The sequence below is a fragment of the Mesocricetus auratus genome, unplaced genomic scaffold (assembly GCF_017639785.1).
Source record: "Mesocricetus auratus isolate SY011 unplaced genomic scaffold, BCM_Maur_2.0 Super-Scaffold_100004, whole genome shotgun sequence".
Classification (NCBI taxonomy): Eukaryota; Metazoa; Chordata; class Mammalia; order Rodentia; family Cricetidae; genus Mesocricetus; species Mesocricetus auratus.
Genome location: NW_024429189.1, coordinates 36,499,738 through 36,522,118, shown reverse-complemented (window position 1 = coordinate 36,522,118; position 22,381 = coordinate 36,499,738). Strand labels below are relative to the sequence as shown.

Here is a 22,381-nt window from a genome sequence, read left to right as displayed (position 1 = left end):
CCTTATGATGTGTGAATATATGTTACTGTGATTGGTTTAATAAGGAAGCTAACTGGCCAATAGACAGTGAGAGGTTAGGTGGGACTGGCAGACAAAATAGACTGTGGAGAAGAAGAGGAGGAGTCTCAGGGTAGTGAAGAGATATGGAGAGGAGATGAACTTGGTAAACTGAGAAAAGGTACCAAATCACATGGCAGATTGTAGATAAGAAATAGGGGTAAATTTAAAATGTGAGAGTTAGTAGCAAACCTCAGCTATTGACCAAGCATTTATAATTAACAACAAGTCTCTGTGTGGTTATTTGGGAACTGGCTGGTGGAAAGGAAAAGTACACCTGCATATGGTACCCACTATGAGGAAATGTAGATCCACATAAGATCTGAGAAAACTTAAATAAAAAGGGTTCCTAACACACAAAACAGTGTCAATCACTGCTTCTTGATAATCACCTTTTCTCAGATAGGCCTGATGCTAGCAGCAAACAGAGGCACAACTTCCTGACTTAGTGCTAGTGACTAACACAGGTGTGGCTTCATTAAGAGACCCTGCTATTGAACAGGTAGGTGGTGTTTATGAGCAGTGGACAGCATACTACTTGGTGGAAACATGCACCCAACACCGTTCCAGAGTTGAAGCAGTAAGCATGGCTCCTGCTGCTGCTACCTCCTCTGAAATGAGGCAAAGCTCTCAGGGAACCAAGGGGAGAGGAGGCACTGCCAGTCACCATGTACTGGCACCATTCATTGAGCAATGCCAGTGGCTATCATAACAATTTAAGATTCATCTCATGTGGTCAAAAAACAATACAGATGCTCAGTAAAGACAAATACAGATGGGAAACAACTCTAAATGTGTTACAGTGTGTGTGTGTGTGTATGTGTGTGTGTGTGTGTGTATATATATATATGTGTGTGTGTATACCTATATATATATATATATGTATATACAAATTTGGGAGAGAAAAGAAAAAGTATATATACAGTCATAGATTAAATAATAGTTTAAAATTATAAAGGCTTTAAAAAAGGAGTAAAGTAAAATTTAAAAACTAATAAACCACATAAATATCAGAAATACACAGAGTCTGGATCCTGTGTGTTATTATGTTGTCCTTAAAGTTTTTTGATTGCTAATGAAGGAACAACAGCTGCTAAGACACAATACAATGGATTATGAAAAGTCCTAAATTAAGCCAACCTATATATTATATAAATATCTTGACTTCAAATGGAAGTCAAAAATTATGATATTTCGGGGAAGAGATTATGCTTTTATGTCCACAGGAAATGAGAGGATATGGATTCATTCCAGGTTGATATGAATCAGGTTTGATGGGGAAAGACCCCCTGAAAGTCCTAGCTACCAACATAAGGAAAGAAACCTAGAAAAACTACAAAACATATAACATGTATTTTACTTCTTAAACATCCAACACACATTCTATACTTGTCTTAATATAGACATGCATATTACCTTTAAAACTTTATGCATTTTCAGAGCAAGGAATCAGGCACCAATAAAAACAGATGGCCCAGGTAATGCATCATCTGAAAATGCCTCTGTTAGAGTGTCCTCGGAATTCTACATCCAAAAGAGCTACAAGACAACTGGCTGAGATGATCCAATCTCACCAACTACTCAAGCTAAGACCTAACAATTATCCTGATTTTCTCAAGGTTCATCCAAGGATACCAGTCAACAGGAAGTAGTCTAGAGAACAGTGCCCATATTCCCAAGAGTTGGGACATGGGTGTATTTTGGTAATTCATTGGATTGTAAATGTTTGTCATTGTTTAGAGGGGTTGGTTACAGGTTGTTATTAGTCACAGTCAGAGAAACACACAGGAGTAAAAAATCAAATATTTCTTTCTAAAGAAAAAAGGAGAGTTTTAAAAAAGAATGATAGGGAAAAGGTTAGATTATCGAATCTACTTTAATCCAAAATGCAACTATTAATCTCAAAGCATTTTATATTGTTATGGAGTTTGGTTTACTGATACAAATTTAAACTTACTTTGCTGTACTGTATGCATATTTTTACTCTTGTTTTCGATATTATGCTTATACAACTCATTAAAAATATAATGTATAATTTAAAAAAAAGGTTAGTTTTATTCATCTATAGTTATCAAACTTGTAGTCATATTAGGAATGTTTTCAAGATTAAACAAATATGTTTAGATAAGTAGATGTTCTTCAAATACTTCAAAGATATAAGAATATGAATTTAATATGTTTAATAATCTAAGGCTTTTCTCACAATGAGACACGTCTTCTCCTGACAGCACCAATTTACTTCCAAGGAAGAAGATGGGCATTGAAGAACCTCCATATGGAGTTTGCTTCCTTTATGGCAAAGGCTAGACATTTGAGCAAAAACCTACCCTTGCCTCAATTGTTTACAGTATACTATCCCAACTAGATCAGCAGAATGCAAAAGAGGGCAACTCTTAAATTTTGCCAAGACAATGTAGGACAGTTGTTCAAGATACCCTGAGTCTCAAAAATGTCTGTTAGAAATATTAGACCCATAGACCAAAGTTAGATGCCAAATATTACAGAAGAACTTTATGTGACTGTCCAGGTAGTCAGATGTCCCTGTTGTTAGGTACCACTACACCCTTCTTGAGGTCTATGATGGAGTTAATGACTAAATAACCAGATTAAAAGTTTTCCTTAGTTATGATAAATAATGAAATGTAAAACTTTAGACTCACAAAGATAAGATGCATAATATTGTCCCTAAATTTGCCAAATACAAATGGACTGGATATTGTACCTATAGCTCTTACTTGATAATTTTTTGTTGTATACAATTTCACTATGTTAAAGTCAAAACCTTCCTTTAATTAGACAAAAAGGGGAGAATGGGGAATATTCCTTTATACTGTGTGTATGTATGCCACTGTGATTGGTTTAATAAGGAAGCTAATTGGTCAATAGCCAGTGAGAGGTTAGGTAGGACTGGCAGACAAAAAAGACTGTGAAGAAGAAGAGGAGGAGTCTCAGAATAGTGAGATGAAGTAGAGAGAAGGGAATGAACTTGCCATACTGAGAAAAGTTTCTGAGCCACATGGCAGATTGTAAATAAGAAATATAGGTTAATTTAAAATGAAAGAGTTAGTTATAACAAGCCTAACTATATATCAAGCATTTACAATTAACAGTAAGTCTCTGTGTGTTTACTTGGGAACTAGCTGGTGGGAAAGAAAAGTCCACCTAGGATAAGACCAGAAATTGCCCTGCACAATTATCATGTTGTAATACAACACACAGATGAACAAACAAACAAATGAACTAAGCTAGGATGTGAAGTTTGGGATCTGGACAAAAGAGAGTAGTTCTTCCAAATTGCCCAGCACACACGTTCACTTTTTGTTCATTCATCTCCATCTGTCCTCTAATCATAAGCAACTTCAGTGATCATATTTAAACTTTGAAAATGGGCATATAATTGCAAAAGCCATTACATTCCATGGCAGTCATTTCTTGTAATATATTCAATTTTATTTAATTCAAGCCAATTCTTCAAAATTCTGCAATGTACTGTAGACACTGAATCACTCAATCAAGGTAATATTTGTCTTGAGATCAGTAGAACAAGAAAAACAACAGCATCAACAAGAGCTGCTCAGCACCATTAAGCCCTTATTATATTTAAGCAGTTGTACAAAGCTATATTGCTCTCTTTCTCATTTAATCTGCAGATACAGTGATGTACTTGGAATCACAGTTTTTTGTAGATTGAAAAGCATAGGCCTGAGAAGCTACAGAGAGGGGGATAGTAGGACACAGATGTTATAGATGGGGGAAAAGAACGAAATGAGAGCAGCTTAACAGGAGCCAAGTGATGGGGCATGTCCTTCTGTGAATATTTTTGTCTGATTGGTTGATAAGTAAATCACTGTTGGCCAATAGGGACACAAGATAGGGGGGACTAGGTTAATATGCCTGAGTCCCAATTCATCCAATTATTGCTGGCTTTGGAGTTGGATTGGCTCTCCTGCTTTAAACCCAAGCATATTGTTAAAATGCAATTCAGACTTTCTGTATTATATCAAAGAGCCATTGATATAAGACAGAAACAACGACATCAAAAAAGATATACATATATGGGGACTGTCATCTGTGTATATTTGATTCTTTTCTAAAACTCTAATCTCCTTCATGTGTATTATCTTCCTTGGGTTGCCTTTCCCAGTATTCATACACATAGAAGTTAAGAATTTCTGTGCTAACATTAATATTTCAGTTTTCCAGAGACAAAGGGATTGCTTGACAGCGATCTTCAACTGCTTCAGAAAGAGAATGTGGATTCACTTTCCCGACTCCGCCTGATTCGACTGGATACATCTAAACTGTCCCACATCATCAACCCCACCTGACAGGCACCATCCTGAAACCAGCTTGGAACTACATCACTCGACACATCGTCAGGCCAAGGAACTGATACAGTGCATCTTCTACAATTGGATCAGAGCTTCAGCCAAGAGCCTCAATCAATATCTGAAATCTAATCCGGAACTTCAGTCAAGCCTCCCCTGCAAAACAGAGACTAACTGACCTATTTAAGACTCTTGTTACACTAACAATTTTTCCCACAGGTCCCCATGATTGTCATCGTCCCACTTCAGCAGGAAGTAAATTTGAGAATTCCACGTCACCTCTCCCTACTATTGACATTAGAGGATAGTTTACACCTGTTAGTGTTACTTTGCAATTGTTTTTTTTTAATTTTATTTTCCAGTTTAAATTTAGATAAGAAACAAGGTTGCTTCACAAGTCAGTTCCAGGCCCTCTCCCATTCCCTCCCTCCCTCCGAGCCCTCCCCCCCGTTATCCCCTCATTTCCCCAGGGAGGGTGAGGCCCTCCATGGGGGTGTGCATAGTCTGTCATTTCATATAGGGCAGGGCCTAGACCCTTCCCCAAGAGTTCGGGGTGAGAGTGCACCTCACATTGTTCTACGGGAGTCCAAAGTCCGTGTGTATACTTGGGATGGGTACTGATCTGCTGCCCAAGGCTCAATAGATTCCCTAGGCCTCCTCACTGACACCCACATTCAGGGGATCTTGATCAGTCCCATGCTGGATTCCCAGGCTGATGCCTAGGAGTCAAGAGATAACCTTTGTCTGGTCAGCTGTTTCTGGGGGTTAAACCAGCCCAGTCTTAATCCCTTTGATCATCAGTCCTCCCTCTCTGTTACTGGCTTTCTTGAGTTCAGCTCAGTACTTAACCAAGGGAGTCTGCCTCTTCTTCGATCAGCCACTAAATAAAGTTTCTGTTTCCCAGACTCTCTGGCCATAGGATTGATGGCTGGCACTCCCCAGATCTATGTCTAAAATCCATATATGAGAGAGTACATGCCATGTTTCTCTTTTTGTGACTGGGTTACCTCACTCAGGATGGTTTCTTCTAGTGTCATCCATTTGCCTGCGAATCTCATGATTCCATTATTTTTTTCTGCTGAATAGTACTCCATTGTGTAGATGTACCACATTTTCTCTATCCACTCTTCAGGTGAGGGACATCTAGGTTGCTTCCAAGTTCTGGCAATTACAAATAAAGCTGCTATGAACATAGTGGAACAGACATCTTGGTTGTATGAATGGGCATTTTTTGGATATATGCCTAAGAGTGGAGTTGCTGGGTCTTGTGGTAGGTTTATTCCCATTTTTCTGAGGAATCTCCATACTGATTTCCAAAGTGGGTGAACCAGTTGGCACTCCCACCAGCAATGGAGGAGTGTCCCCCTTTCACCACATCCTCTCCAGCATAAATTGTCATTGGTGTTTTTGATTTTAGCCATTCTGACAGGAGTGAGATGGTATCTGAGAGTTGTTTTGATTTGCATTTCCCGGATGGCTAAGGATGTTGAGCACTTTCTCAAGTGCCTCTCAGCCATTTTAGACTCCTCTATTGAAAACTCTCTATTTAGTTCTGCAGCCCACTTTTTAATAGGGTCCTTTGGTGTTTTGGAGACTTGCTTCTTGAGTTCTTTGTAAATTTTGGAGATCAACCCTCTGTCAGATGTGGGATTAGTGAATATTTTTTCCCATTCTGTGGGCTACCTTTTTGTCTTGCTGACTGTGTCCTTTGCTTTACAGAAGCTTCTCAGTTTCAGTAGGTCCCATTTATTAATTGTTGATCTCACTGTCTGTGCTACTGGTGTTATGTTCAGGAAGCTGTCTCCTGTACCAATTCGTTCAAGGGTACCACCCACTTTCTCTTCTAAGAGGTTCAGTGTGGCTGGATTTATGTTGAGGTCTTTGATCCATTTGGACTTAAGTTTTGTGCATGGCAATAAACATGGATCGATCTGCATTCTTCTACATGCCAGTCTCCAATTATGCCAGCACCATTTGTTGAAGATGCTTTCTTTATTCCATTGTATATTTTTAGCTTCTTTGTCAAAGATCAGATGTTTGTACGTGTGTGGGTTAATACCCGGATTTTCAATTCGATTCCATTGGTCTACCTGTCTATTTTTGTGCCAATACCAAGCTGTTTTCAGGACTATAGCTCTATAATAGAGCTTGAGGTCAGGGATGGTGATGCCTCCGGACGTTGCCTTGTTGAACAGGGTTGTTTTGGCTATCCTGGGTCTTTTGTTTTTCCATACAAAATTGATTATTGTTCTTTCAAGGTCTGTGAAGAATTGTGCTGGGATTTTAATGGGGATTGCATTGAATCTGTAGATTGCTTTTGGCAGGATTGCCATTTTTACTACATTGATCCTACCTATCCAAGAGCATGGGAGATCTTTCCATTTTCTGAGGGCTTCTTTAATTTCTTTCTTTAAAGATTCAAAGTTCTTACGATACAGGTCTTTCACTTGTTTGGTTAGCATTACCCCAAGGTATTTTATGTTGTTCGTGGCAATTGTAAAGGGTGATGTTTCTCTGATTTCTCTTTCAGCCCTTTTATCATCTGTATATAGTAGGGCTACTGATTTTCTTGAGTTGATCTTGTAGCCTGCCACTTTGCTGAAGGTGTTAATCAGCTGTAAGAGTTCCCTGGGGAGTTCTTTGGGTCATTGATGTAAACTATCATATCGTCTGCAAACAATGAAAGTTTGACCTCTTCCTTCCCAATTTGTATCCCCTTGATCCCCCTTTGTTGTCGTATGGCAATGGCTAGAACTTCAAGTACCATGTTGAAAAGGTATGGAGAGAGTGGACAGCCTTGTTTTGTTCCTGATTTTAGAGGAATTGCGTTGAGTTTCTGTCCATTTAGTTTGATGTCAGCTGTTGGTTTGCTGTATATAGCTTTTATTATGTTTAAGTATGTCCCTGTTATCCCAGATCTCTCCAAGACCTTTATCGTGAAGGGGTGTTGGATTTTGTCAAAGGCTTTTTCAGCATCTAGTGAGATGATCATGTGATTTTTGTTTTTCAGCTTGTTTATATGGTGGATTACGTTGATGGATTTTCGTATGTTGAACCATCCCTGCATCCCTGGGATGAAACCTACTTGATCGTGGTGAATGATTGTTTTGATGTGTTCTTGGATCCGATTTGCCAGTATTTTATTGAGTATTTTTGCATCAATGTTCATGAGCGATATTGGTCTGAAGTTCTCTTTCTTAGTTGTATCTTTGTGTGGCTTGGGGATCAAGGTTATTGAAGCCTCATAGAAAGAGTTTGGCAAAGACCCTTCTGCTTCTATTGTGTGGAACACTTTGAGAATAATTGGTATAAGCTGTTCTTTGAATTTCTGGTAGAATTCTGCAGTGAGGCCATCTGGACCTGGGCTTTTTTTGGTTGGGAGACTTTTGATGGCAGCTTCTATTTCCATAGGGGTTATAAGTCTATTTAAATTGCTTATCTGTTCTTGATTTAATTTTGGCAATTGATAGCTGTCCAGGAAGTCATCCATTTCCTTTAAATTTTCGAATTTTGTGGAGTACAGGTTTTCAAAGTATGACCTAATGATTCTCTGGATTTCCTCAGAGTCTGTTGTTATGTCCCCCTTTTCATTATTAATTTTGTTAATTTGCGTGTTCACTCTCTGCTGTTTGGTAAGTTTGGACAAAGGTTTGTCTATCTTGTTGATTTTCTCAAAGAACCAACTCTTCATTGCATTGATTCTTTGTATTGTTTTCCTGGTTTCTACTTTATTGATTTCAGCCCTCAATTTGATTATTTCCTGGCGTCTACTCCTCCTGGGGGAGTGTGCTTCTTTGTGTTCTAGACCTTTCAGCTGTGATGTTAATTCTCTGGTATAACTGTTCTCCTGTTTCTTCATGTGAGCACTTAGCGCTATGAACTTCCCCCGTAGCACTGCTTTCATAGTGTCCCATAGATTTGGGTATGTTGTGTCTTCATTCTCATTGAATTCGAGGAAGTCTTTAATTTCTTTTTTTTATTTCCTCTTTGACCCAGGGATGGTGCAGTTGAGCATTATTCAATTTCCATGAGTTTGTAGGTTTTCTGCAATTTGTGTTGTTGTTGAATTCTAATTTTAAAGCATGGTGGTCTGATAAGATGCATGGAGTTATTCCAAATTTTTTGTAGCTGCTGAGGTTTGATATGTTGCCAAGTATGTGGTCGATTTTTGAGAAGGTTCCATGTGGTGGTGAGAAGAAGGTATATTCTTTTTTATGTGGATGAAATGTTCTATAGATATCTGTTAATCCCAGTTGGGTCATTACTTCTATTAGACCTTTTGCTTCTTTGTTGAGTTTCTGTTTGGTATTCCTGTCTAGTGGTGAGAGTGGTGTGTTGAAATCTCCCACTATAACTGTGTGGGGCTTTAGATGAGATTTAAGTTCTAATAATGTTTCTTTAACGAATGTGGATGCCTTTGTATTTGGGGCATAGATGTTCAGGATAGACACTTCATCTTGGTGGGTTTCACCTGTGATGAGTATGTAATGACCTCCTTCATCTCTTTTGATTGATTTTATTTTAAAGTCTAGTTTGTTAGATATTAGGATTGCTATCCCTGCTTGTTTCTTGGGTCCATTTGATTGAAAAATTTTTTCCCAACCTTTAACTCTCAGGTAATGTCTGTCTTGGAGGGTGAGGTGTGTTTCTTGTATGCAGCAGAAGGAAGGGTTCTGTCTTCGAATCCAATCTGCCAGTCTGTGTCTTTTTATGGGTGAGTTAAGGCCATTAACATTGAGGGATATTAATGACCAATGATTGCTCATCCTTCTTCGATTTGCGATGGTTGTTGGTGGTGGAATTATGTGTGGAATTTCACCCCTTTGTTCTTTTGGCTGTTGGTAGAGAGGGATTCTCTAATGCTTATGTTTTTCTGGTTGTAGTTAGCTTCCTTGGGTTGGAGTTTTCCTTCCAAAATTTTCTGTAGGGCTGGGTTAGTGGACACATATCGCTTGAATCTAGTTTTGTCATGGAATATCTTGTTTTCTCCGTCTTTAGTGATTGAGAGCTTTGCCGGGTATAGTAGTCTGGGCTGGCATCCATGGTCTCTTAGTGTAGGTAGAATATCTATCCAGGACCTTCTGGCTTTCAGAGTTTCCATGGAGAAATCAGGTGTAATTCTGATAGGTCTGCCTTTATATGTTATTTGACCTTTTTCCTTAGCTGCTCTTAATATTCTTTCTTTATTCTGTATGTTTGGGGTCTTGATTATTATGTGGCGAGGGGATTTTTTTTGTGGTCCACTCTATTTGGTGTTCTGTAGGCTTCTTGTACCTTCATTGGCATGTCTTTCTTAAGGTTGGGGAAGTTTTCTTCTATGATTTTGTTGAATATGCCTTCTGCCCCTTTGAGGTGGATTTCTTCTCCTTCTTCTATACCTATTATTCTTAGGTTTGGTCTTTTCATGGTGTCCGATATTTCCTGGATGTTTTGTGTTAAGGATTTGTTGGATTTAAGGTTTTCTTTGGTTGATAAATCCATTTCTCCTAGCGTATCTTCAACACTTGAGATTCTCTCTTCCATCTCTTCTATTCTGTTGGTAATGCTTGTATTGGTAGTGCCTGACTGTTTGTCCAGCTTTTCTATTTTCTGCCTTTCTTCAGATTGTGTTTTTTTTAATGACTCTATTTCAGTTTTCAACCCTTGCAGTGTTTGCATTGCTTCTTGCAATTTTCTGTTTATCTGTTCGTCTGTTTGTTGCCTTTTATGAATTTTTTGGTTTGTTCTTTCTTCCATTTCTTGCATTTTTTGGTTTGCTTTTTGTTCCATTTCTCGCATTTTGTGCTTTGTTTCTTCTTCCATTTCCTGCCTCTTTTGGTTTGTTTCTTCTTCCATTTTTTTCATTTTTTGCTTTGTTTTTTCTACCATTTCTTGCATTTTTTGCTTTGTTTCTTCTTCCAATTCCTGCCTTTTTTGGTATGATTCTTCTTCCAATTCTTGCATTTTTTGCTTTGTTTTTTCTTCCATTTCTTGCATTTTTTGGTTTGTTTTTTCTTCCAATTCTTGCATTTTTTGGTTTGTTTTTTCTTCCATTTCTTGCATTTTTTGGTTTGTTTTTTCTTCCATTTCTTTGAGGGATTTTCCAATATCTCTTGTTTTAAGGTTGGGATTGGAAGGAGGTGTTCAGACTTAGGCATCCTTTTCAAATAAGTTTAGAATTTAGGTGGAATGGATATGTTTAGTTTAGGATAAGTAGATTATAACTTAATTATCACCCTCTATGTATATATGTTGTATATGTTTGAGTTTGTATCAAATTTAAATCTTCTATTTAGACTAAAAGGGGAATTGTAGGAGTGAACCCCAGAAGGCTATCCACCCATGAGGGTGGAGACATGTAAACTGGGACACAGGTAGATATAAAAGGAAGTGAAAGAAGAAGGAACCTCCCTTTTTTCTCCTGGAAGCCAGCCACGCTTCTGACTCCCAGACAGTGCTTTATTGGCATAAGACTTCCCCAACAACTAGGAGTCGAGGAGGATTCTGGGAAATGTGGTGAAGGGTAGGGATTCGCCATATGATTCCGGGAAGAGAGGACACATGAGGCTGCATCCTCGGAAAGACAAGACCTTATAAAAATACATATTCGCAATTATGGGTTAATAATTAAGTCAGAGCTAGCCATTAAGAAACCACCAGCAAATGGCCAACAGCTTCATAATTAATATAGCATCCTGAGTGTTCATTTGGGACTGACATGGCTCTGGGACCAGGCTGTCAGGAAGAACACTTGTTAAAGCCAAGGAGAGAGTATCACAAATAAGGGAGGAAAAGGGGATACATAACAGCAATGATTCTTGAGAAACATTTTATAAGCTTATATAAAATTTATTTATATATAAAATGGAGTGTAAAATATCTATTAAAATGGAACTATGCCACATGTTGTGGATAATGCTCCCCAAAGAGCAATAGACTAAGAAATACCCCAGTGCCAGACATGGAAATGTTCCCTTCAAGTTGCTGGCTAGAAGGCTTCAAGAGAAGTTCAAAACAATATAGACATTCCCCTTGCTTGCTTCCCTGAACCTGAAGGTAAGACCCCACTGCTAAAGGTGCAGCAATTTTTGGATCCAGCATGTGGTGGAATCAAACTGATTATGGAAGCTTCCTCCCTGAGGGATACTTTTCACAATATTGGAAGGTGCTCTACAAGTTGCCATGGGAGAAAACGAATCAATAGTCCTACAAAACGATCTGATTGGCAAGATATCCCCGATGGTGCAATAGCGGCAATGTTATCTTACATATAATCCAAAGGTCATCTAATTGGGTTGGAGACCCATACACTAGGAGGGAATCCAGCCTGATACTGAGAAACTAGTCAATTGCTCAAGTCTGGAGAGTGCATAGACCTCAGAAGAGAACATGATCCTGTCATTTTCCTAAATAAGCATACCTTTTAAATGTATTCCTAAATAAACATAGCTTCTAAATCATTATACCCAAAGATTAGCATAGCTCTGATCCCTCAGCAAAAGAAGCTTCTTTCTGCCACTATGGAACATGCAGACAGTGAGTGACTGGGGTCAAAGGCTGAGCTGCTACATCTACAAAACCATCTCTATATCTACAGTCCAGGGAACATTGTGGAATAGTATCCAGAACAATTGCAAGGAGCAGAGGACAGGATGCCTGTTCTAAGATGGTGTCTGATAGACTTCACAGATATTATGAAATATCAACAATACATTTGTCTAAATAAGACTTGAATTATGACCATACCAGTCAATATATATATAGGAATAGGGGAAAGTTCACAGGGCTCCACCCCTAGATGAAGAACTAAGGACAGTCAATGTTTGTTGGGGGAGGGAGTTCAGTCTTCCTCAGGTCAGCCTTAGCCTCAAACACATGTATACATAGCCACCACTAAACAAACTCTGCAGGTTGTATATATAAGTGTGTGTGTGTGATATGTATGTATAACAATAACAAGGCTAGGACAGACCAGAAATCCCAGAGGGAAGATATGAATTGGCAGTGGGAGAAGGAGGGCTTAAAATGATGTAAATACAGTGTGCTCTTATACAAAATTCCCAAAAAGCTGTTTTTTTTATTACAAAATCAGAAGCCTAAGGATTAAGTAAGTATCCAAGGTTCCATGAAGCAGCTATATTAAACTCAGATTAGAAAAATAATAATTCTCGATAAAAGAGATGGTCAAGTGTTCCCCAATTGCCTGTACACAACATTACTTTTATTCATATTTCTAGGTGTAGCATGGTGTTTCACAGATGACCTGGCCAATGTTTATTGTGTGTGATACTCTTTCCTCTAGGAGCAGCAACCTCAACTATGACATTACTCATTATCTGTGGAATAAGACATAGATTTCATAATATTTAGTAGAATAGATTTGAGGTTTCATAAATAAGAGAAGTGGGGGTTTGTATACTCGCTTATTAGGTTGCTCAAGCATCAAGTGCATATTGATTATGTAGCCTGAGTTGTGTGATTAAAAATTCTGTTCTTTAGTATTAGGCCCTGGCTTAAAATAGCTAACTAATCATTCAGAGGCATGTCTATAAGAAGGAACCAGAACATGAAAATGAGAGCTATATTATTCAGTCATTTATATGTGCAATTGTTAACATGCAAATTGGATACTTTAACATCAGGGTGGATTGAATTAAAGAATAAGACATTAAAGCCTGAGAGCGAGGCTCTAGAATAAACACTTAGAGAACGAAGTAGTAGAATACACCCAGCATAATCAAGGTTCTAGAAGTGTTGCTCAAGTTAGGGCTGACAAGAGATTAATTAGAAGCAGACAAGATAAAGAGAAAGTAGTCTGTGATAGAGAATACAGTGGGCAGAGCCTAAATAAAGAAGCATGGCTCAGTCTAAGTAAAAAAAAATCCAGAATGGATAGATTTTGAAATGTAGGCAGATAATTAAATAGTGGTCTCATGAAGTTTTCTAAGCACAACAATTAAGGAGAAGGGGAAGTCAAATCCCACATCTTCAGCAATAAAAATGGTTGCTGGCTCAGAAACAGAAGAGACATAGATACATGTGTTACATAAAGAAGGCTGCAAACTCTTCAACACTATTCTCGTTGAGAAATAGGTTGTGTCTCACAGCCTGAGTCTTAGGTGTCCCTTAAATTCCTGGATGTGCTTCATGCTTTAATCAAAAGATTCTCCTCCATCTTGATTGGTATAGGGCTAACTCATAAGGGGACACTAGGTATGAAGACAAGGAGGACCCCTTCTTTGAAGAACCTATGAGTAAGAGTAGAGCTGTGAGAACCTTTAGGGCTGTGTGGCTCAACACTGCCCTCTAAGTTGCTAATGCCTCTGTTGACACTATATCTGAAGCCCCGTATTTGAGTACAACACTGGAGGCTCTGCCTGTTCTGTGGACTATACTTTCTCTGAGGGAACCATAGGGAGACCATAACCTAAGGATCCTACATGTCCAGTACAGTCTACAGGAGAACGTGGGGGAAGGCAGATTCTGCAAAGCTGGAACAAATGAGTGTGGTTGTCCTGAATGCTCAGTTTGAGCATTAGTGGTTTCAAGGTTTCATGCTTCGAGGTGGTTGCTCATGCATTGACAGCTAATTGATAGAATGGAAGAGGCACACATCTGCATGGGCTGGAGAGTAATCAGAATCATGCAGTGTGACAGAAGAAAAACATGTAAAGTAGAGAAAATCTACATTAGCAGATGTTATAAAGAAGTATGATAGCATGTCAGGCTTAGTATGAGCATTGTCAGTCAGCAAAGTAAATATGCCAACTTGTTAAGTGTCTTAGTATGCAAAAAGGACATTTTCCTTTTTTTAAAATTCTCCGTAGAAGTGTTACTGTAAGGATTTTTCTCCCTTGAAATGTGATTATATTCACAAATGAAACTGTACATTGAGCATCCTGTAGCACACAGTATTTGTCTTGGTTCATCACTCATCATTAGGTTGGAATAGGCTGAGGTTCCCTTGATTGTCTGTCCATTGAAACTTTCCCAAGCTCACTGTATGGTATGGATGTGAATTAACTGTGCCTCAGTGTGTCATGTTTTGGGAGCTTGGCCTCTAGCTGGGATGTTACAGGTGGCAGAAGTATTCAGGGTGGGGTAGTGGGATGTCTTTGGTCATTGGAAGCATGCCCTCAGAGGGGAATAATACAGATTCCCAAGGAACCTCATTTTCTCTATGGCTTCCTATCCCATCATTTGATCTCCCCTTGGTACATATTTTCCTGCCATGATGCCATCCACCATGGTGAAGTACAACTAGAAAGGCATTTCACCAGACAATGCCACACTGTTTAGACTATTAGCCTATAAAACTTGAGCTAAATAACTCCCTTTTCTAGATTACATTTCTCAGCCCCAGGTAGTCTGCTGTAATAGCTGAAAGGGACGATCATCCCTTCAGTCTTCCACTAAGGGGATTAAATAAATGCAACAAAAAGTGTCTGTGCCTTTTATCTCTGCTTCTTAATTTCCTGGATTTTCTTTTTTCTTTATAAGTGTCTGTTGTGCTCATTAACATCTGTTGCAACATCTACTATCTCTTTTTGTTTCAATCTCCTACTGATTTTCAAGTTGCTAGTCAATTGTAAGTTTGTCTTTTTTTAACTAGGACCCTCAAAATGACTGAAATTAAGTAAGCACTTACCCATACTCTCTGCAGGGCATTGCCCCAGGACCCTGGGTATGTTAGTGTTGTGAATTCTCATTTGGGACCAACATCCCAATGCTCCCACTGAGAGCCTTAGCAGATTCAATCACAAGTTCAGCTGCCCCTTCTGTTGTTCATTTCCTTAAGGGCTGTAATTTGACTTATCATGCTGCTAGTCTGAGCTCTGACTGTCCTCCTTCCTTTCCTTGGCTCATCAAAATTGTTGGAAATTGTCCTGATCTGCAAATATGGGAACTTGAAAGAAGAGCCCATCTCATTAGTTTTCTCCTGGATTACCCACAGGCCATGGTGAATTCACCAAGTTAAAAAGAAAAGTATAGCCCCAAATGATTAAAATATTAAGATATTATTATTTTCCTTTAGAGTCATGTATCATTATGTTATCAAGTAGATGACACTTGGCATTTGGTTTTTATGATTTGGGGTAATTGAAGAACTCTTGAACAGTTCTATTATTTCTAAGTTACTTTTAATCAGAAAAAATATCTGAATCCTTGAAGTTAAAATATCGGTTGAAGTGCAAAGAAGGACATAAAATTTAAACTACCAGGCACTTACAGAGCTTGCAGCAAGTTAATAAGGACTGTGCTTTGGTTCTCAAACCAACTCATTGGGAAATAAGAAAAGGAAATTCTGCTGAGTCCCAGATTTCAGAAAATGAGCAAGAATATTATTTTATTATAAAGTAATATGTATTTGCATATACAATAGTATGATGAAAATTGTAACTCTTGAGATATGATGCTAGGTATACTTTATGTACATGATTAAGCAAATTACCCCTAGGGCCAGGGAACTGAAAGGTACACAGACTAAATTAAGATACTTTAAATCACTTGGTTCATTAAATCAATTTAAGCACATAATGAGAAGAAAGAGGGAAGAAGCAAAGTAGGGAAAGTGCCAACAGAGCAGGAGTCTATTACTGGAATTCTGGCTAATACAGTCTTTCATAATCTACTTTTCTCCCCATAAGGGGGTCTGGTCATAAGAACCAAAGATAAGATATCGACAAAGAAACTTTGCAGGTGAATGGCACATGGATGAACACACACTTTTTTTTGTTTTTACGAGACAGGGTTTCTCTGTATTGTTTTGGAGGCTGTCAGTCTAGCCTGGCCTCGAACTCACAGAGATCTGCCTGCCTCTGCCTCCCGAGTGCTGGCATTAAAGGCGTGTGCCACCACCGCCCGGCGAACACACACTTTTAAAAAGAGGGACATGTGCAAAGATAAAGGTAAGCAGTGAGACACGAGGAAATTCATTTTCTGGAATGTGTGTCAAGAAGATTGGACAACTCAAAACATGTCAAGTACCCCAGCAGCTTCTGTGTACTTAGCTGATGATGCATGCTAGATACTTAGAGCATACATGCTCTCCTTTGTGCAGGTTGTTAATGCCTTAACAAAAGTTAATTTTGGTATCATCTTGACAGGATTAAGGGATGCCTAGAGAGAGGGTAAAGTACTCTTTTGGGGTGTGTCTGTGTGGGCATCTCCAGAGATTTTGATGTGTGAATTAATGTAGTGAAAAGAGATGATCTACTCTGATTGTGGATAGGTGTTGTCAGAAAGACAAAGAAACCAATTAAGAGTATTTTATTTCCTTTCCTAAATCGGGGACATTACTTTTCTAGTCCTTCAGTTCTTAAGCTTTGGGTCTCAGGCTGGAAATCATACTACTGGATGCTCTGTCTAAGGTTTTTGGATTTGTACTGTCCCATGCTCCTGGCATCCAAGGTTATCCAGCTTACAAATGGCCTTCATGAAACTTCTCAGCCTCTATCATCATGTGAGCTCATTTCCTTTACAAATTTCTTTTCACATCTGGACCTATATCCACATCTATCATATTGGTCTGTTTCTGGAGAACTCTGACTGACACATCTAAAAAGGACACATAAGTTCTGCCTGTTTCAAAAGCTCCTTATTTATTCATTATCTTTACCTAACACAGCCCATGAAGTTTTCCCATGCATTATCAAGTGGTAAATTATTCAGTATCAATGCCTGACATATTCATCTTATTTTTTGTATTCCACAACAGAGTTAAATATTCTAAAGTACAGCAAAAATATTCACTGCATTTTTATTAAATATGAATTTAACTTCTATTACCCAGTGGACAAAATCCAAGTGCTGAGGACATGGCAAGGGGACAAGATGAACATCTGACCCATTGGAGCTTCTACCAGATTTGAGTGATAAAATTTATGGAGATGTTATCATATCATTGTAAATATGTTTCTTATCAAGTCATCTTTATGTTTTTGACATTAATCTTTGATATTAAAGAGAGAAGACTTAAGAGAAAGTGTGTAGCTGCATTTTAGTTCATTGTCATAATGAAAGAAAAGTGATTGCATGGTGACAATATGTTTCCCCTTTTACTATCAGTGGAAGGCAGTAGAGTAAATGCAATGACTATGGAGGGGATGCTCAACAGTGCAGACAGTTAAAAATCACACTGATTACACACAAAGGTGAGTGAGAACTGGCTGTCTCAGAGGAAGAAGCAGAAGTGGGAAAAGCAGGGGAGGGGAAAGGGAAGAAGTAGAGGTGGAGGAAGAGAAGAGGAAACAGAAAAGAAAGTTATAACTATTTGTAAGATGTTCAGTTCTTAAAGTTATAGCTACCTAAAACATTAGAATTAAAAGGTAATTATCAGTGGATATAAATATTTCATTTCTGTATGTAATATTTTACACTACTATAGAGAATTAGAATTCTGGCACTTTCAGCTGTGTATCTCCTCTCTCTTTGTTTTCTTTGATACTAGGAATCAGCATGTAGCCCAGGCTGGTCCTGAACTCACTATGTAGTCTTGGCTGGTCTTAAACTCATGCAATCCTCCTATATCAACCTCTGAAATGCTGGGATTACAGGGAGGAATTGCCAGGCAAGTCCGCTACTACTGAGTTACACCTTCAGCCCTTTATTTATATTCTTACTCTTACTCAAGATTAAACTATGAATTTTAGTCATGTATATCTTATGATTCAGCCATAGTTAGAAACTCGTTAAAACTTCATATGGAGAAGGTGTGTCTGCCTAGACTGCATTCTTCTACATGAAAATAATCTATAGAAGGAAAAGAACTATGGAAATCATTGGGTCAGAGCTTCTCTATTGTACAGTTAATTCCTGTTTTAGTTCAATGACTCTGAAAAGTAAGCTTGCCATCTGTTAGTGATAAAACAAAAGTAAGATAAATTCAGAGGATATTTTTTGAAACACAAATTTCAATTTTCACTCAAAAACACTGCAGCTCCTACAAATGGCAAAGCCTTGCTAACAAATGATCTTCAAAGATGCTAATAAGTTAGAATTATAGAACAATAAGGAGGGACAGGAAGAAGTTTAGAGTAGGTTTATGTAGTGTTTTCACTTGTCACCTAACCCTTTTACACTGAGAAAGATATTTTTTTGGTTAGAACTAGAAAGATTTCTCTACAATATATTCAAAATTCATTAATAGCAGCCTTGGTCTAGAAGATTTCACTTTTCAGAAGCATACAAATTACTGGCCATTTTCCTATACTATTCAGTGTTTTTTAAAAAATAATTTATTCTGTAGGCAATCTCAAGTGTTGGATAGTTTATTGTAACTATTTTTGAGTGTTTCCTTTGAAAATTTGGTTATGCTTTTCATTCATTTTTATAGTTGCCTTTGCTTAATTTTGTAATACCTATGTTTTAAAATTTTTTATTATTTATTTTGTTTTAGATCGTATATTATTTCTCCCTTTCTTTACACCCTTCCATGTCCCTCCTTACTCACTTGCATAGCTACTTTTTCATTGTTATTATATTTATCTGTATTATTAAATACAACATGTTCAGTGTGTATAATGTTAACTTGTATGTATGTTTTCAGGGCTGACCATTTGGTATTGCATACCCAGTTGGTGTGCTCTCCCCTAAGGAAGATTATTTCTCTCACTGTCCATATTCCATAGTTGTCTGTAGTTCTTTGTGTAGGGTTCGTGCCTGTGGGCTTTCCCAAGTCCACCTGAGCATGTCTATTGCTATTGCCCTTGTCAATCATGTTTAGGCAGTCATGTTGGTGAGACTTTATGGCTACAGCTTCTGACATCAGTAGGAATCACAGTCTCACAGGAATCTCCCTGATCCTCTGGCTCTTATATTCTTTCTGTCTCTTGGCTTGCAATGTGAGCTGAGCCTTAGCTGAGGAGTTGTTTTGCAGTTGTATCCATTGTGACTGGACTCCACGGCTCTGTATTTTGATTGGTTGCTATTATCTGTAATGGTATCCATGTGTTGCAAAGACAAGTTTCCTTGATGAGGGGTAGGGACTACATTTATCTGAGGGTCTTACATTCTCAAACAGTTAAAATATAGTTAGCGTTTATGCTAGTTTAGCAAGTGACCATTTTGTAGGTTCTCCTTCATGATCCAGGATCACACTAGCCTCGGATGTCTGATTAGGTTTCCAGTCCCAGTTTTTTTATGGCTAAAATACTACGCATTTCAGAAACAAGGAATAGAGGTCCCTCAGCTGGACCTACCTAAAAGTCTTCTAAAGAGCACTAGAGTCCATAGCACCAGAAAGTGTCATTCAAGCTTCCAAAGGAGAAAAGCAACCAGCAGTCCTATCTAGCTATGATGCCATGAACACAACAAAAACAGCATGGCAATGACCCTAGGGTTGCAGTAGTGGCACATATACTTTGGGAGTAACCAATGTCTCTCTAATTGGATTTAACACCTATATATTAAAATAATCATTTGTCAAATTTTAAATATGATTTCTTGACATTTTTTAAATTGCTCTTTTCTCTGGTATTGAAAGATGGTTAATATATGTCTCAAAACGTACATAATGGCGTATTTTTCAAAATATCACATTTTTGAGGGTGGCATTACTTTGCAAACACATAACTGTGGCTTTATGGATGTCTGCACATAAGATGAAGATAATGACATGATGTAAATGTTGTAAATATCATTTCTCATTGACTTGCTAAACTCATCCTTTCCTCCCCATTTCTATCCCACTAGAGTTTTTCCACGTCAGTGGATTCAAATCTTTGTTTTGTGTTTATTGAAACTAAAGCTCCCATCCTTCAGGAAATCTCTTCTCATCTGAATAGTTCAGTAGTGAATCCTCCACAGTGTCATCAAGGCACATCCAGAAAATAAATATTCCTCACACTTTCTCCACAGATGCCCTGCTCTAGGTTCTGTCGTCTCACTCTGAGTTATAGCCCAGCCTCTTTGTTTCTGAGTCCTGAGAGCTACTGGCATGACCCTCACAAATTTCAGGCTAGATCAACTTACTTCTCCGCTCCAGCTCTTCCAATGACTCTCTGAATCTTTCAAAGCCTACAAGTACAAGTACAAAGTAAGCAATCATATACATATATCTTAGTGGGGACTCAAGAAGGCAAGGGAAGTGTATTATATTGTAGACATATATTTCTTTCCATGTTCTTCCTTCCCTGATGATGCTCCAACATCCTACTATTGCAATATTTCTACTTAGGAAAACTACCATAGCAATTCTTTTAGGGTAAATGCTGATGAAAAATATACTTTAATTTTTCTTCATGTGAAGATGTTTTAATACTCTTTTTATTCAATGAGTATGTGAGTGAATGTACTTGTGTGTCTATATGTATGAGTATACATACAAATTATATATGTATGTATGTATATCTACAAATATAGAGTTTTAGTTTGTTAATTAAAAATATGTTTGGTTCTCCTCAGAGAGGTAACCCAGACTCAGAAAGATAAACATTAAATGCTTCCTCTTGTGTGAATGCTGGCTTTTATTCTTTACCCATGGAGGTTAGATAACTAGTATGGGACCAAGGGGCAGGAGGGACCTCTCAATGAAGGGGGTAGACAGCATTACGTACTCTGGGTTTTAGATGAAAATTTTCATGTCATTCATATTCTTTTTCCAAATATTACATCATTTTTCTCTTGTTGCTTCCAATAATCTTGTGTTTCTAGGGGGGAAGTTTGACTAGAGAGCCTCTTGTGATGCTTTGCTTGGGCTTACCTTATTTAATATTTTGGTCTGCAGTTTTGAATTTATACCTTTGTGGCCTTTTGGTCAATTGGGGGAAGTTTCAGCCATCATTTTTCTAATACTTTTTAAGGACCATTTTCCTTATTCTCTCCTTCTATGAATCTGATGATAAGAGTGCTACCTGTTTTCTCGTAATCTTACAGATTCTCGAGCTAAGTCCTCCATTTCTCTCTCTCTCTCTCAGTCTTTCTGCCTCCACTTTCCCTCCCCTTGCAATTTACTCCCTTTTCCTTTCTTTCTCTGTCTTCCTTTCATTTAGTTTCTTTTATGCTCACATTGAACATTTTCTATTGTTCTGTTTTAAGCTGATTAATTTCCCCACTCTGTCCCCTCCATTCTTTTGGCTATTGTTGATGTAGAATCTTAATATATATCTTCAGATCCAATTTTTTTTTGTTCTGTTATTCTCTGTATTTTCTGTTCTTTTTGAGACCATAAATCCATTGCTCTCATTTGTCTTAATTTGCACTTTAACCTTAGCTCTTTTACCAGCTTTGCTTGAGAACTCTGTTTTGTCAGGTCTGCAAGATACACTGAGTACCCTTCCCAGCAGTACAGTATCTTCTTTGCCTAAAGACACAGTTTGCTATAGGGCTTTTATGCCTGTGTTTGTTTGCTTCATGCAGGAGACTTGAGCTTTGATGAATCACAGAACACATCTTTGGAAATCAGGCCTGGAACTGACACTATGACCAAGTGCTTCTGATCAAGTGAGGCTCTTCTCAACTTGGTATGTCAGACTATTTTGATCCCCAAGGAAGGCCTTAAGCGCTCTGACAAGTGGATGGGGGTGGGAAGCAGGCAGGTGCAGGCAGGAAAAGGGGAAGGAGTGGGAAATGGGGCTGGTATGTAAAGTGAAAAGTAACTTTTTAAATTAAAAAAATTTAAATCACATCACAGCAAAAAATAAAATAAAATAAAACAACCCAAACCAAACCGAAACTACAACAACAAAACAAACAAACAAACCCCTAAACCTTAAGGAATAATAAAATAATGCAACCCCCCAAACAAAAACAAAGTGTGGTTCTTAAACATGTAATTCACTGCCAAATATGTATAGTGTTATTCTATTTTTAAGGAAAAATACACAGCTAGATATGGTTGTTGGCAAAGAAAGAAGTTAAGAATAGATTTCATAATGTTAGCCTGGATTTTAATGAATATAATTTGGATGGTTTCCATTTTGAGTCTATGTGCCTTACGTAACTTGGTTGTGTAAATCTGTGATTTAGGGATTTTGTTTCTTGATCACTATCACAAATTATGTGCTTTAAAAGCAATT

At 38.0% G+C, this 22,381-nt stretch overlaps 1 protein-coding gene and 1 long non-coding RNA gene across 5 annotated transcripts in view; one reads left to right on the top strand and one right to left on the bottom strand.

Annotated features, from left to right (window-relative positions):
• The window catches only part of B3galt1 (beta-1,3-galactosyltransferase 1), a 560,539-nt gene that overhangs the window by 160,196 nt on the left and 377,962 nt on the right, over positions 1 to 22,381 (bottom strand). The gene's annotated exons all lie outside the window — the stretch shown is intronic.
• The window catches only part of LOC121140371, a 109,280-nt gene that overhangs the window by 54,422 nt on the left and 32,477 nt on the right, over positions 1 to 22,381 (top strand). Inside the window, exon 3 of the long non-coding RNA XR_005877173.1 lies at positions 21,723 to 21,826. This is a non-coding gene — a long non-coding RNA (uncharacterized LOC121140371). The remainder of the gene's footprint in view (positions 1 to 21,722; positions 21,827 to 22,381) is intronic.